At 30.8% G+C, this 15,816-nt stretch overlaps 1 protein-coding gene across 3 annotated transcripts in view; it reads left to right on the top strand.

The window, feature by feature from the left end:
• LOC110992221 (homeobox protein abdominal-B) overlaps positions 1-15,816 on the top strand; it is a 74,617-nt gene that overhangs the window by 33,822 nt on the left and 24,979 nt on the right. For all 3 annotated transcript variants that reach the window (XM_022257945.2, XM_022257946.2, XM_022257944.2), the window contains exon 2: positions 8,667-8,724. The gene's annotated coding sequence lies outside the window, so the exon portion shown is untranslated. The remainder of the gene's footprint in view (positions 1-8,666; positions 8,725-15,816) is intronic.

Below are 15,816 nucleotides of genomic sequence, written 5' to 3'. Positions count from 1 at the left end.
TCATCTCAGAACTACTACAATGAAATCAAAACTGACTGTGTATTTGGATTTTACGAAACGAAACGAGCAGTGATTTAAGATAAATTTGTTTCAATAATATTACGTAAATATAATGTTGTAAATAAAAGCTATAAAGGTGAAACTTACGTGTAGATCAGCTTTACATGGGCCTGATTTGCTGTCGACGCTTCAATAAACAAATCCTCGCTACGACCCCTCTATCGTGACTGTTAGACTTAAATATGAAACGACACGAACACATTGAATACAAATGTACCGATTTACTATATTTACGATACGTAAAACATGATATTCTATAACGCAATACACCCATTCCAAATCGCTGTTGCCACAAAACTATCCAAAATTAAAATTCGAAAGTACCACAAAAGCCAAAATATTGAACCGAAAATGCAAATCATATCGAGAACAATTCGTGATAATCGTTTATTGTCTATGGAACGAGATGCTTTCGTCCCTTTAACACAATGTCGGCAATTTGCCTAATGCGTATCGATAATTTATGAAAAGGTTACGCAAGGCTATTGTTAAGATACTTTCGGTTTCAGCGTACTGATTTGCATATAGACAAAGCCCTTACAATCCTTTTCGTTTCACTTTTAAAACTCAATTGTTGACATTTTAAGTCGAGTAATAAATAAATCAAGAACTTTATTCGGTCGGACGCATGTGGCTTACATTGTTGTATATGACTAACAGGTTACATTGTATCGTACATAATGTACTCGTTGTCCCAGGGGGACAATATGTGTTCATATATTTTCTTACCAAATTGACATTTATTATTTTCTTCGTGCGGGATCAGAGCCGACTTAATGTGAGGTATGTTTAGGAAAATAATATTTAAAGACTCATGATAGAAAACTGTAATTATTGTTAACTTTTTCAATTATTTGTTTAAAATAGTATAATTACTATACTAGTTTCTGTTGAAAAAACTTGGCGATTAAAAAGAGTGGCGGAGAGTTTATTGCCAGTTCTTCTCTTCCGTTCTACGCCCTTGACTTGAGAACTGGCAGTAAATGTAAAATTAGATTCATTTAATATTTCTTTTTTTTTGATGTTCATAAGTGTACATTATGTTACCTATATGAATAAATGAATTTTGACTTGACTTGACTTTGACTTGTTCTTTTATGGATCAGAGGATAAATGGGTGGAAGGCTCATTCGATGTTAAGTACCTAAGCCGAATTAATTGGGAAATTCGTTTTAGTATATATTAATAGTGCGTTTTTTCGTGATGTTTACCTAGCAAACCTCATATCAATTTCACCTTAGTACAACACGTTTTCTTATCTATTTTATTAACCGGTCATTGATGGTAAAATGCCAATAACACACATCATTATGGCGTATAATATAATTTTACAACTTTAGGGCAATAAATAAATTGACTGCCGTCTGTACATTTTATTACAATTTAAAAGTCGATGAATGTTTGAAACGAATAATTGATTTATGTTGGTTATTAATGTTAATTTGATGCCGTGTTAAGTAACGCTAATTTTCCCGTTTGTGATTTAAACAATGTTACCATAAAATCTTTTATTAACGACTTAATTAATTTGAGTTATTTGAATGTTAAATATTTGTGACATTAAAATAATTATATCTTTATTGTCGATGTATTATAATTATTTGCTATAAAAATATACATAGGAAGATTTCCATATGAAGGAAATGTAGAATAAATGCTTGTAGCATTTTTTTTGATCCGTTCGAGTGAGCTTTTAAACCTTAACATACTTAATTTTAGGATTCCTAAGGCTGGATTCGCATTATCATCTATATAGTTTATTCTGGTGCATTCGTGAACCGATGTGTGCATTCGTAAGTAGCCCAGACCAGACCAGTAATGAACTATGAACGGCATTTTGGTGAGGATCCAGCAATATCCTAACCTTCTCTCACGCTCGTAAGGAAGGATGCTTAACACCTGTAGTGGGTGTGGTTTATACGACAATACACCTCGTCCATTCTGGTATATAATGTTAGAAATGAATTAAATCATAAACCAATTTCATTAAATTAACACCTTTATGAAGTTTTACGGCTAGTAATTTCAATATCATTCACAAACATATAAAAATGATATACGCTCGTAATCAACCCATAATGTACCTAGCAATTCATCACTCATATGTTAATGATCGGTGTTTTCTACAAATGTTTAAGTCAAACACGTGTTAATATCCAATAAAATGGTTTAGTGGTACATAAAAAGTTTGGATTTATAACGAACTTACTGTAGTCCCGTGTCGGTGATTATTATCAAGTTTCATTGACTTACACTTTTGTTTTTGCTATTACTTCCGACGGATAATGCTGTACTAATATTTTTACTGCTCGTTTAAAATACATCAATTTTACGCTATGCAATATTATTGTTTTGTACGCGGCAAATCAAAGTTACAATCTTTATTTATTTATGTGTTTCTTAACTATAAATACGAAAGGTAATATTTTCCAAAAACACTGGAAGCCTATACCTATGTAGATATATTTAATCAAATAATTTTTAATTATTTCCTACACACAAATACAGTTTTTTTATAATATTCTTAACTTACATGGTAATAATAAATTGATATATATAAAATTAAATAAATTTTACAAGTTTGGTCCCTATGGCAGTGTACCTGTAATGGCAGCATTGCCTTGCTGGAAAGCACCGCCTCTTGGCTAAGGATATATCCTTAGCTATATAGTTATAGGGAATATAATTATTTGTAGCCTAGAAGTTCGCACCTAAATATCTTTCACTATATATTCTTTAAATACTTTACGATCAATCGATATTTGTCTGTCACAAAGAGCGTACCTATATTATCAATAAAAGGTTCTCAACTATCAATAATTCAAAATATAAACCTGAATATGTACACATATTCCACTGTATTTCGTGATCTTTATCTGTACTAGAATAATATTCCTAGCACACACCGTTAGTATCGATTTGTGTACATTATAATCTCGTAATGCTTTTCGTCCATGATTAAAACATGTTCGATGTTCACCGCCCACGAGATAGGGGACAACTCATGGCGTGGGAGCGGTATCTGGACCGGGTTGGTCTGGTCGGGCAGAGTCGTAAACATACAGAATTAGTACTCCATTTAACCAGGGAAAAAACTAATTTAAATTTAGACGCGTTGAAAGCGAGCGAGTTTAGTTATGAGAACAGAATATTTCAATTAACAAGGATCGAAATAACACGGTATTGCTTTCATTTTTAATGTACAAAAAAATCTAAACTTAAGTTACAATTATTTAGTTTAGAATACAAAAATATATATTGCATGCCTTTTATTATTTATGTATTGTATTATTCATGTTTTTCTGTAGCGCGACTGCAACGAAGCGCGAATAAATAAAGAAATATATTGAAATACCTATACATACATACCTATTTACACATCTATATATAGGTATGTAAGGCATAAAAGCGCTCATTCATGTGCTTCTTCTGAGAGAATACTTTAATAATGGCTACAGGATTAATCAAAATAATTTCGAAACTCTTCTTCCCATGTCCATCACTTTTATTCAACATGAATTGAATTATAACTTTCCCCATAAACCTATCAAACCAGAATTAAAACGTAGATAGGGGTAAGGGCCTGAATTTTATTGGTATTTTATAAAATTATGGGAATCATATTACTGCGGGTCATATTTGTTAGTGTGGAGTTTTGAGGTTGACTCTTTTGCATTAAATTTTATATAAAGAATGCCTATGGGTATTAGCAACTAAAACGAGTATAGTGGATTATGTTACATTGTAGTAATATATTTTCAGCATATGATGCTGAAAGACGGCTTTTAATAGCTTCTTCTTCTCTATATAGACTGCATGTTTCTGCTAATAATTCCTGGTACCAACTATAAGTATAAAACGTTCAAAAATCGTACAATCTCAGTCATGCGTAAATCATGAATAATGTATGGCGCTTAAATTTACTACGAGTTACAGACCATTTCTTCGGAACTATGAGTTGGCCAAAATTATATTATACAAAGGATCCAAGGGACGTCTTTTTATTATTTATGTAATATTTTGCAATTTTTTTAATCAGAAGGGTGGATCCCCTCACTAAAGGGTGGGCCGGGGATTGAATTTATTGTCCTATGTAGATAAACATATCAATTTGTTAGTGTTTTGTTAGCGGCATAAATATGTAACAATTGGTGGACTAACACGGCCTCAGTTTAGATGACGACTTTAAACGATATAGTTCTGGTGTGGCACTGTGATTAAAATAATTGGAAGTGATTGCTTTAGCGATAAAATATATGATTGTAAGTGATATTTGTTTGCATATTTAGTAGAAATATTTATGAACTCAAAAGCTATGAAGCATTTTGTAGGTACGTTTTATTTTCTAATTTAATCAAAATCAAACAAGACTTGTAACATGCTTTTACAATGCTCCTAAGTAGTTTAAATCAGTAAATTTTACTGCCACAGCTTTTAATAATTATTTCACAATTTCTAAATATTATTATGAATTTACTAACGTTCAGAAGTATATTTTATAAAGAGTTTCATTTATTAGGAGAGTAATTTACGAGTATAATTCGTGAGAAAAATCTTCGATAAGTAAATAGTATAATAGAAATACATAAAATAACTTTTTACTACCTTAACCTTGAGTGACCTTCAGTACCTAAGTTTTATTACTTTGGATGGCTTGCAAAAGCCTGCACTAGGCTTGACAACATGGAGTTCTAAATTATTTCAACAATATTCCATCGCATAAGGATCTCTTCAGAGCTTTGCCTAGTGACTTCAGCGCGTGACTCTCACCCCTGCGGTCGTATATTCGCTTCCTAGCTGTGCATAGATGGACGTTATTTCTATGTGCGCTTTAACATTTGTTCGAACGAAGAATTAACATATAGTAAAAACCGGCTTGACAGACACACAGTCGACGGCGTGTGTGAGGCACCAGTAATCATCTACATGTCTATTAGATTGACAAATTATGAAACAGATCTGCGGCCCAGACCTGAAAAGGTTGTAGCGCCATGCTTTTATAAGAATCTCTTCAGATTCACATGCAATTCACCAGGTCGATTTTATCCATAAATCGATTAAAAAGCGAGCGAATAAAATCGATTCTCCCTCAAATTGAATAGTCGTAAAATGCAGACGCAGTTTTAATGTTCGTATTGTTTACATGGCGGCGTCACGAGAGTAAACGCTTGTCGATAATTGATGATTTGATTTACAACATCACTAAACAACCGGTGTTTAGGCTAGGCTTGGACCTTTGAATGAACAGATTGTATCTTACGCTATTCTTGTATTGAGGTTACGTTTCCTCATTCGTGCACTGTGGCATCGTGTAGAATGTAGCAATATTACCTACTGAAGGTTTCTGACAGCAACTATATAGTATTAGTATACAAATTTATATTGAAAAGAGTTTAAGCTTATATTTAAATCTAGCTACTCTTGGCAATACTAGAATGTAAAACAAAAGACAAACGATAGTGCTTTGCGTTTGTGTGTGATTGGTTATTCAACCAGAGACAGCATTTCATTTAACCAATTATAATTAAACGAAAACATCATAGTTTCCGTTTTAGATTTTTCTTTAGAACAATTTACAAAAAACAAAGCTACGGTGACGTTTGATTGCGCTTGGTGGTAACGATCAGTCGTTCCATTTTTAAATTACTAAAATATAAGATAATTTTAAATCTACTTTCATCTGGATACATATAACATGCTAGTATACCTAATAGGCTATGTAATAACACCAATAACATTTTACGCTTTATTTTTAGCAAATACAAATATTAAAATTGTTATCGGTCAAACAATGAAATATTAACAAATACGCCGCAAAGTCATTAAAAAGGCATAATCAGGTGATTTAAAGGTCATTGACCGGGTAGTACTCCCATAAACCTGCAAGCACTATAAATTTTATTCGATAAACAATGAAACAATCGCTGCAATAATGGTTCTATATGTCACTTTTGTGTTACCTTAACAAGAAATATTGCTTCTTCCGCACTTTAATTGAATTCTCAGGGTCTTTTTAATTCAACTTATATTATAGATTTATCGGTTTACTAGAGAACTTTATCGGCCTTATTTGAAGGCTTTTTTCCTTGTCTGTTAAGTCACCATAGTAACTAGCCGTTTCGCTTTATATAAAAGCAAAACAAACGCCACTTATTTAAATAAATGCAGTTAATAAATTGATTAAAACATTTCTTTCGTAGCTGTTCATAGATCTAAATTACGAACATACAATTTTCACAAAAGGAGAAAACGTTCGAAATTTAAAATCCCAGAACTTCAACAAATTTATCGTAAAGAAATGAATATAGGAACGGGTATCGTCTCATTCAGCAATAAATTTTTATTGCTCACTTCATAGTATTATTTGACAGTGTCGATGCGTTAAATTGCGATTAATAGATGATTAGGCATTCAGTATCGCGTTTATAGCGGTACAGTAATAAATTTCGTTTATTGCGTATCAATCACAAGTACCTATTGACATCTAGGGTTATCAGATCGAAAAACTAAATGTATAAGAAAGTGACAGTGTTCAGACGAGATTTTTGGATTCAGCATTTCGAAACTGAATTTCATCATCATATCTAATATTCTACCCGTTCACCTTGACGTCCGCACAAACCACAACTGAGCGTTTTTTAAATATCTGCCGCGCACTGCTTTGGCATTGAATGCCCATGGGCGGCAGTACTTATCATTTAATGTTAGGTGAGCCTTCCCTTTGCCCGGGTTACTTATGTAGGTATTGCAATATTTAAGCGAAAATCTAAATATATCTGTTGTCTCGTTTATTTGTTTACAATGTATCTCGAGAGTGATAAGAACAAAGCATACAATGGCAAGCTTATAAATATTTTAATCGGTTTACAGTTACGCTACTGAACAAATTAGTTACTTAAATGTTTATTTACTTTTAATAATGCCAAAAATATGTGATAACCCTAAGAAATACTCTACGCGGACTTGACCTTACAGAATATGCTGTAAATTACATTTTATTGTCTAGTTGTAGGTCAGTTACGATATGAATAGAAATATGAACTAATAAATCACAACGCAACAATCTTTATAATGTATTTATATTTCTAGAATAGTTTCCCTTTTTCTAGCACATAAAGATCAGGTACATACAACAGTTTTCTTATATGTAATAATGCTTTATATCTTTACAATAATAAACATCCCGGAATCGCATGATATAGTCTGCTATAGTCCATACGCATTTCCTCCCCTCATATTTTGAAATAAATTTTCCTGTAGCTTTATAATTTCGATACATATCTTTCCCTCTTTGTTGTTTGTTATGATTGCCTATAAGTGTCCTTTACATCTTATTTTTTGTTCTTACGTAAAAATGTATCAGTGTGCAGATACTCCGCCAGTTTTTATAAATGTATCAATAAATAAATATCCTCTATAAGAATAATAGGATGATATATGTATAAACAATACATCTGAATTGCGCGTGTTTTATTAAAATATTCCATGTTTCTAGTAAGTTTCGATGGCATTAAAACTGACTTAAAACTTCGTGATCTTTATAGTTTGTGTATGAGAGCGGCCTTATAAACAAAAACTCTAATACATACTAAATCGTCTTTTACCACACCTCAACTATTAATCACACAACAATCTTTATCGCAGTGAATCTGAAGGCCCGTACCAAGCGTTCCTTCAGATAAAATATTTTAAAAAGTAAATCAGTGCCGATACATCCTTTATAGGTCAGGGCCTCAGATTTCTGTATAATATTTCACGATTATTTGTCAATATATGTAATAAGCAAGTAATTGATCAGCCTCCTGTGACATACGCCGTCGAGTATTTGGGTCTAAGGCCGGTTTCCTCACATTTTACTTCACCGTTCGAGCGATGTTGCGCACGAAGAAAGTCTATTGGTGCAAATCCGGGGATTGAACCTACGATCTCAGGGATTCTTATATTTATTTTCTAAATATTTAAATCTCTATGAGTTTATATAATTTAATACATAATAAATTCGCCGCCATTAATATTTACTTAAGTTACTATAATGCGGAGTTACTGTCTGAGGTCTCACAGACTGTAAAATGTGCACTTAGTAAAGATTATCTTGCAATGTGGTTGTAAATAATCCGAGTTAGTGCGCTTCAGTTAATTTATGTGTGGTATCTAGTGACTATCTGGTCTTTATATACTTGCCATTATGTACACGGAATGCTACTTATAAAGCGATATTAATAGTGACTTTTAAAATCGACTAGGCTAATTAAAATAAACCAGGATTGGTCTGTATACGTTTCGTGAATTTTTAACAATAAATTACTAATTACTAATAAGCAAGGTTCAGAGCAGGCTCAAGCCATTACAGAGTGGCATAAACCCTGATTTTAAATAAAATATGTGTCTACTACTTACAACGACTAAAATATATTGATTCTGTAAGTCCTAACTGTTTCTCTTTAGACATGTCATATATCTATAAGGAGTTCATACTTCTTTTCATATTCTTTCATGATTTTCGCTTGAACACTGATTTCACATTTTTTTCCTTACCTTTTGGCAAATGTATGATTATCGTTAAATAATGTTACTAAATATATATTAAATAATATTTTCTGTTACAGGTGATGCCAAGATGGTTTAAACGGAAAAGCAAAACTACGCTGGAACGTGTTTTATTAGGTAAATATATTAAACAATAATTTGAATCACAGTAGGACCAAATACTCTATAGTTCATATAGAGAGGTTTTATTTAAAATAATCTTTAACAATTATTTATATACCTACCGAAAACATGTCTAAACTATTAGTATTATAACAACGTATCTCTAACGTAGCTATGCTTTGATACATTTTAGTTTCGAGCGCCATGTGTTATCGTATGAATATTTTATCCCTCATCTCTTGAAAAGCTTGTACAAAAAAAAATAATCCCTGTCCAATACCAAAAGAGATGAAACAATACTATCTATTTCTCTCGTTCGATAACATCATACCAAAGAGTGAAAGAGACAAGGGATAAACAAATATGGCGTCGAGAACAAGATGTGCATGGATACACACATGCAAAAGCTAAGTTTACTTTACGCGTGTGTGTGTGCGTTCAATTTGGCCAGTATAGACTATAGGCGAGTTTTGTCATTCCCTCTTGGGTGTTGAAGAAAGTATCACTTCTTAGGAATTTAAAGAAATTAAAAAGAAAAAAAAACGTTTGACTTTAAATTTTAAACATTGAATTTTCTAAGTCAAAAAATTATATAACTTTATAAATTTTAAAAATTAATTCATTAATCAAATCAATTAAGTTCTTATAATATAATATTATGTGTAGATGATATAGAACAATATTTCATTGTATTATTGTGTTCATAAGTGATATTTTTTAAATTTTATTCATATTAATTTATCTTACTCCTAAACAACAATATTATACTTTTGTCTTGGTAGTTAAATAAAAATTGTATAGATGGCGCTATTGCAAACACTAAATTCACAGATCCAATCCCCTATTTAATAATTTCAAAAGTAACAAATATTTACGAAAATTGTACATTATAATTACGAAATCACTATATTAATTTTCATACTACAATTCCTGATGACTGCCATTTTTTTTGAATTCTTCCTGTGTATTCATGGCAGTTTCTATTTTGCTTTGTTGTTCATGTTGAAAGCTCAAGGGCCTGAGCTTAGTGGTTCAGGCGTTTCATGCCAGATGTCGCTTACACACCTTAATTATTTCAAGCATTTTGATTTTTATATATTTATTAAAGTCATAGGGGATGCATTACAGAAAAAGTAAATTTAATAGATCAACTAATTGATGCACATTTTTTAAAATTTTCTGTTAAACTGTTTATGGCCTCCAATTAAGTAAAACTATGAATAGGTATTCCGTTCCATACCAAAAAAATATACGTTGGTACTAGGTATTTGTAGAAATAATCTAGAGCTTATATTATTTAGGCCAAATTAGTTGGGATTTCTGATTTTAAACTAAATTAATTCAGTGTGTTTTTTTAAATAAGTTTAAACGTCCATTGATTCTAAACCTACTAGTTCAAATACCTACTCAAGATTCAGATTACAATGTTCAGACGTTTAAGGAATGTTTTGAAATGTTTTGCATTGTTATTAAAGTAACAAAGCCCAAACACAAGAGAAAAATATGCAAATATTGGGCCTACACACAAATTCCTATTAAAATTCAAATTAGTTTTTTTGCTAAACGGCAAAGAGAAAGTTGCATATAGAAAGATCACATTGTCAGTACAATCCTAGATTTTAAACTGTTGCGTTGTGTTAAAAATGTGTCTAGTTAGTGAAAATGTATTTTTTAAATTCAATAACATAAACATAATGCGGATACGAGTGCTGTGTTGGCGCTCGTTCAAACACTTTTCCACGCGACGTAGAACCAGATGGCGATCTGTGGAAAATGGTATGCAAATACATTTTTAATTATGAAACACATCAACAACACACAAATAGCTTATCAGTACTTTGTCATATTTTTTTTTGCAGCTATATTATACTTAGATTTTTCTAAATACTAAGGGTCTGCTTTATTACTTATTGGTAGGATAAAAAGTATTTTTTTCACGACTGTCGGATAGCGCTATTCGTCATGAAACGCGAAGTATTTGGAACTTTTATCTTTCGAATAATTTATGTGTTGCATAGTTATTTGGTACTTTATCCATACATTGTCAAACAGGCCCTTACTCTTATAATGTACCTAACTGATAAAATATTTATAATTAAGAAACGCTGATGTTTCTGCACCACGTTTCATAATTTAAAAATAATATTTTTAATATAATAAATTATTATGTATTTAACATTCAATTTAGAGGATTGGTCTGGTTTTGGTATTTAAATTGAATTTAATAATTATAATCCAGTCCTGTTTACCTTTTAAAGTGAGGAACATTTAAAGAAATAATTTCAAAGTCACTTTTATCCGTCTTAATGGATTGTTGAGTTACACAGCATCATGTGTGGTCTTTAAGACAACCTTATTAAAACACTGTCAGATAAAAGTTAATGATTTGAAGTGACCATATCTTTCTCTATCTATAAAAGGATATACTGTTTACGTTGTAGGAAGAATTGGTTTATTTGTAACTTCTTTATAAAGCCTTCAGTATTAAGTATACAGGTTAAATTTCTAAAGAATATTATTTATATATATATATATAACTCCTAAAACAAGTATGCTTAAAATATGAGTTCAGAAATTTTACACACACGCATCATTATAAATATAAATTTAATTATTTTACAGCATAAATGGGCTAATATGAGAACTTTTATAATATAATATTAAAAAAAATAAGGTTCTTCATAAACCATATATTTTTTCACGTTGGAGTTTTCGGAAGGAAAACATAAGTGTGCTCATTAATATACAAAATGAAAAAAAAACTAAAATTTTACATTAAAAAATGACTATATCAATTTCAAAGTGGAAAATATCAACATCACCAAAATTAGTGCCACCGTTAGATAGAACCCGAAACATTGGCGAATTATGTAGGTAATTTAATGAGTTTTAATTTTATCTCAAAATATGGTGACCAGATTACAGTGGCATATTCTGAAATACTACGGACAAGGGTTTTCTACAGAGTTTCTGTACTTTTAAGAAGCAAAACGATGAAGAGGACCTTAATATAAAACTTAGAATTTTATTAGCTTTGTTGGAAATTGCACATTATAATTACGAAATCACTATATTAATTTTCATACTACAATTCCTGATGACTGCCATTTTTTTTGAATTCTTCCTGTGTATTCATGGCAGTTTCTATTTTGCTTTGTTGTTCATGTTGAAAGCTCAAGGGCCTGAGCTTAGTGGTTCAGGCGTTTCATGCCAGATGTCGCTTACACACCTTAATTATTTCAAGCATTTTGATTTTTATATATTTATTAAAGTCATAGGGGATGCATTACAGAAAAAGTAAATTTAATAGATCAACTAATTGATGCACATTTTTTAAAATTTTCTGTTAAACTGTTTATGGCCTCCAATTAAGTAAAACTATGAATAGGTATTCCGTTCCATACCAAAAAAATATACGTTGGTACTAGGTATTTGTAGAAATAATCTAGAGCTTATATTATTTAGGCCAAATTAGTTGGGATTTCTGATTTTAAACTAAATTAATTCAGTGTGTTTTTTTAAATAAGTTTAAACGTCCATTGATTCTAAACCTACTAGTTCAAATACCTACTCAAGATTCAGATTACAATGTTCAGACGTTTAAGGAATGTTTTGAAATGTTTTGCATTGTTATTAAAGTAACAAAGCCCAAACACAAGAGAAAAATATGCAAATATTGGGCCTACACACAAATTCCTATTAAAATTCAAATTAGTTTTTTTGCTAAACGGCAAAGAGAAAGTTGCATATAGAAAGATCACATTGTCAGTACAATCCTAGATTTTAAACTGTTGCGTTGTGTTAAAAATGTGTCTAGTTAGTGAAAATGTATTTTTTAAATTCAATAACATAAACATAATGCGGATACGAGTGCTGTGTTGGCGCTCGTTCAAACACTTTTCCACGCGACGTAGAACCAGATGGCGATCTGTGGAAAATGGTATGCAAATACATTTTTAATTATGAAACACATCAACAACACACAAATAGCTTATCAGTACTTTGTCATATTTTTTTTTGCAGCTATATTATACTTAGATTTTTCTAAATACTAAGGGTCTGCTTTATTACTTATTGGTAGGATAAAAAGTATTTTTTTCACGACTGTCGGATAGCGCTATTCGTCATGAAACGCGAAGTATTTGGAACTTTTATCTTTCGAATAATTTATGTGTTGCATAGTTATTTGGTACTTTATCCATACATTGTCAAACAGGCCCTTACTCTTATAATGTACCTAACTGATAAAATATTTATAATTAAGAAACGCTGATGTTTCTGCACCACGTTTCATAATTTAAAAATAATATTTTTAATATAATAAATTATTATGTATTTAACATTCAATTTAGAGGATTGGTCTGGTTTTGGTATTTAAATTGAATTTAATAATTATAATCCAGTCCTGTTTACCTTTTAAAGTGAGGAACATTTAAAGAAATAATTTCAAAGTCACTTTTATCCGTCTTAATGGATTGTTGAGTTACACAGCATCATGTGTGGTCTTTAAGACAACCTTATTAAAACACTGTCAGATAAAAGTTAATGATTTGAAGTGACCATATCTTTCTCTATCTATAAAAGGATATACTGTTTACGTTGTAGGAAGAATTGGTTTATTTGTAACTTCTTTATAAAGCCTTCAGTATTAAGTATACAGGTTAAATTTCTAAAGAATATTATTTATATATATATATATAACTCCTAAAACAAGTATGCTTAAAATATGAGTTCAGAAATTTTACACACACGCATCATTATAAATATAAATTTAATTATTTTACAGCATAAATGGGCTAATATGAGAACTTTTATAATATAATATTAAAAAAAATAAGGTTCTTCATAAACCATATATTTTTTCACGTTGGAGTTTTCGGAAGGAAAACATAAGTGTGCTCATTAATATACAAAATGAAAAAAAAACTAAAATTTTACATTAAAAAATGACTATATCAATTTCAAAGTGGAAAATATCAACATCACCAAAATTAGTGCCACCGTTAGATAGAACCCGAAACATTGGCGAATTATGTAGGTAATTTAATGAGTTTTAATTTTATCTCAAAATATGGTGACCAGATTACAGTGGCATATTCTGAAATACTACGGACAAGGGTTTTCTACAGAGTTTCTGTACTTTTAAGAAGCAAAACGATGAAGAGGACCTTAATATAAAACTTAGAATTTTATTAGCTTTGTTGGAAATTGCATGTGTGCAATGAAATTTAATTTTTGATCAAAAACGAAACATTGATGCTATTACTATTATTCTAGAAGCATTATATACATCTTTGATATAGTATATGTAACTTGGTACTAATTTAATCATAAATATACTTTTGTAATGGTAAAAAAAGATAGTTTCCTAAGTCACGCTTTATAAGTTTAATTTCACCCATCATTAATCGCTACTTCAGTAATAATTGTGTTAAACTATGTTAATGCATCGACGCGGGAGTTCCTTTCCAATGAAATATGTTTCCGTAACGAAAGGATTTACGGCTTACGCTAATAAGACCACACTATCCCCTACCATTTCTTATAAGGATCTTTCTTTGTCAGACGTCGACTCATACAGTTTCAAATACAAATATGTCACACTGCCCGTAGTTAATTTTAGAATCTGAATAGAAGACGGATAAAAAGAAGACTTGCCGATTAAATTATATTTAGGAATAATCAAATTCAATGCTTGGAGCAACTACATGAAAATTACCTATTACCGCTTCTGTAAAACAGAGATTGCCAAGAAAAATATAACAGTCAGAAGATTAGACAATGAAACTATGTTATATATATATCGTAGTTGCTGCCAACTTATTAAAATAAGGAATATTTTAATAAGTTGGCAGCAACTACGGATTTCACATTTTTTCTTATAAATTCCTAGCAAAACTCTTTATAAATATGATAATTAAGAAAGTATAACTTAAAGTGCCTACACTAATAATACTGGTTTACAGACCAGTTTATCAACAAAAAATCTAAATAAATAGATGTTGTGGTTAAATGTAAACATAAAAATCTGCTCATTCAATATACACAAATCATTTCTTTTTCTGCATTTGTAAATGTAATCAATTTAATAAGACGTTCAGATTTTATGAGTTTCCTCACAAGAGGGGCGTAAGTAACACATCGGAAGCGGGGAAATCCACGCAATAACAATAACTCATACAGTTCACGAACCCCCCGCTAGATGGAGCACTGCGGACATAAGTAATCCATTTATTCTCGGGGCGAGCTTTATGTAGCAAACTCTAAGCGATGCTCTCATATTGTTTTATATTACTCATAGTTAAATACCTATGCGTGCCGGGCGCTACGCGTTTAGGATAATGGAGCTCTTACCGCAAGCATTTACTCTTTTATTTTTACACTACAGTACTTATCAGTAGATTTATTTGTTACCTACTTAAAATATCTGTTTATTGACATTACATTCTAAATTTAAACAAATTAAATAATTGCTTATTGCAAAAGATTACGAATGAAAACAATTCATACTTATTGATTAATAAATTAAAATTTATCACAACGATTTAATAACATATTAATAAGAGAGTCAAGTGGTTTTAATTTGCAACTATGTACTTCTGCGAGTATTTTTAATGTAATTCCTTACAGATTAAGAAATAATCTTATTAAATACTGTGAGATAAAACAACGATACGACCAAATATAGATTTGATAAAATTTGATTAAGCCCATATAGCAAACAAATTGCGAATTATATTTTACGATTAAACTGTACCTTCATAAAAGTAAATGATTCTGTATCATGAAACGAGAAGCGAGATATCTTAAGAATTCCGAAGTCATTAGTCGACGAAGCGTGGATCGTGGAATCTTGGAAAGTTTCGTTGCGGAATTCTGCGGATGAACGTTTTAATTGAATCGCTCGGATATTTTGTTTTTACAAGGCATATTCACGATATAGGTAGGTATAATACCAAGTAAATTTTTAATTTTATGTGAAGTATTTTTGAAGTAAAAACTTCTTTAGTGGCGTACACTTTCTTTGGAATGGGTAAATAATGTTCAACTCGCGTGATTTTATGTAATATAAATTGAAATTTTTGTGTACGATAGTGCAATAAATAA

The sequence above is a fragment of the Pieris rapae genome, chromosome 8, assembly GCF_905147795.1.
Source record: "Pieris rapae chromosome 8, ilPieRapa1.1, whole genome shotgun sequence".
NCBI classification, from domain to species: Eukaryota; Metazoa; Arthropoda; class Insecta; order Lepidoptera; family Pieridae; genus Pieris; species Pieris rapae.
Note: the sequence above shows the minus strand (reverse complement) of the source record. Positions and strands in the feature narration are given on the sequence as shown.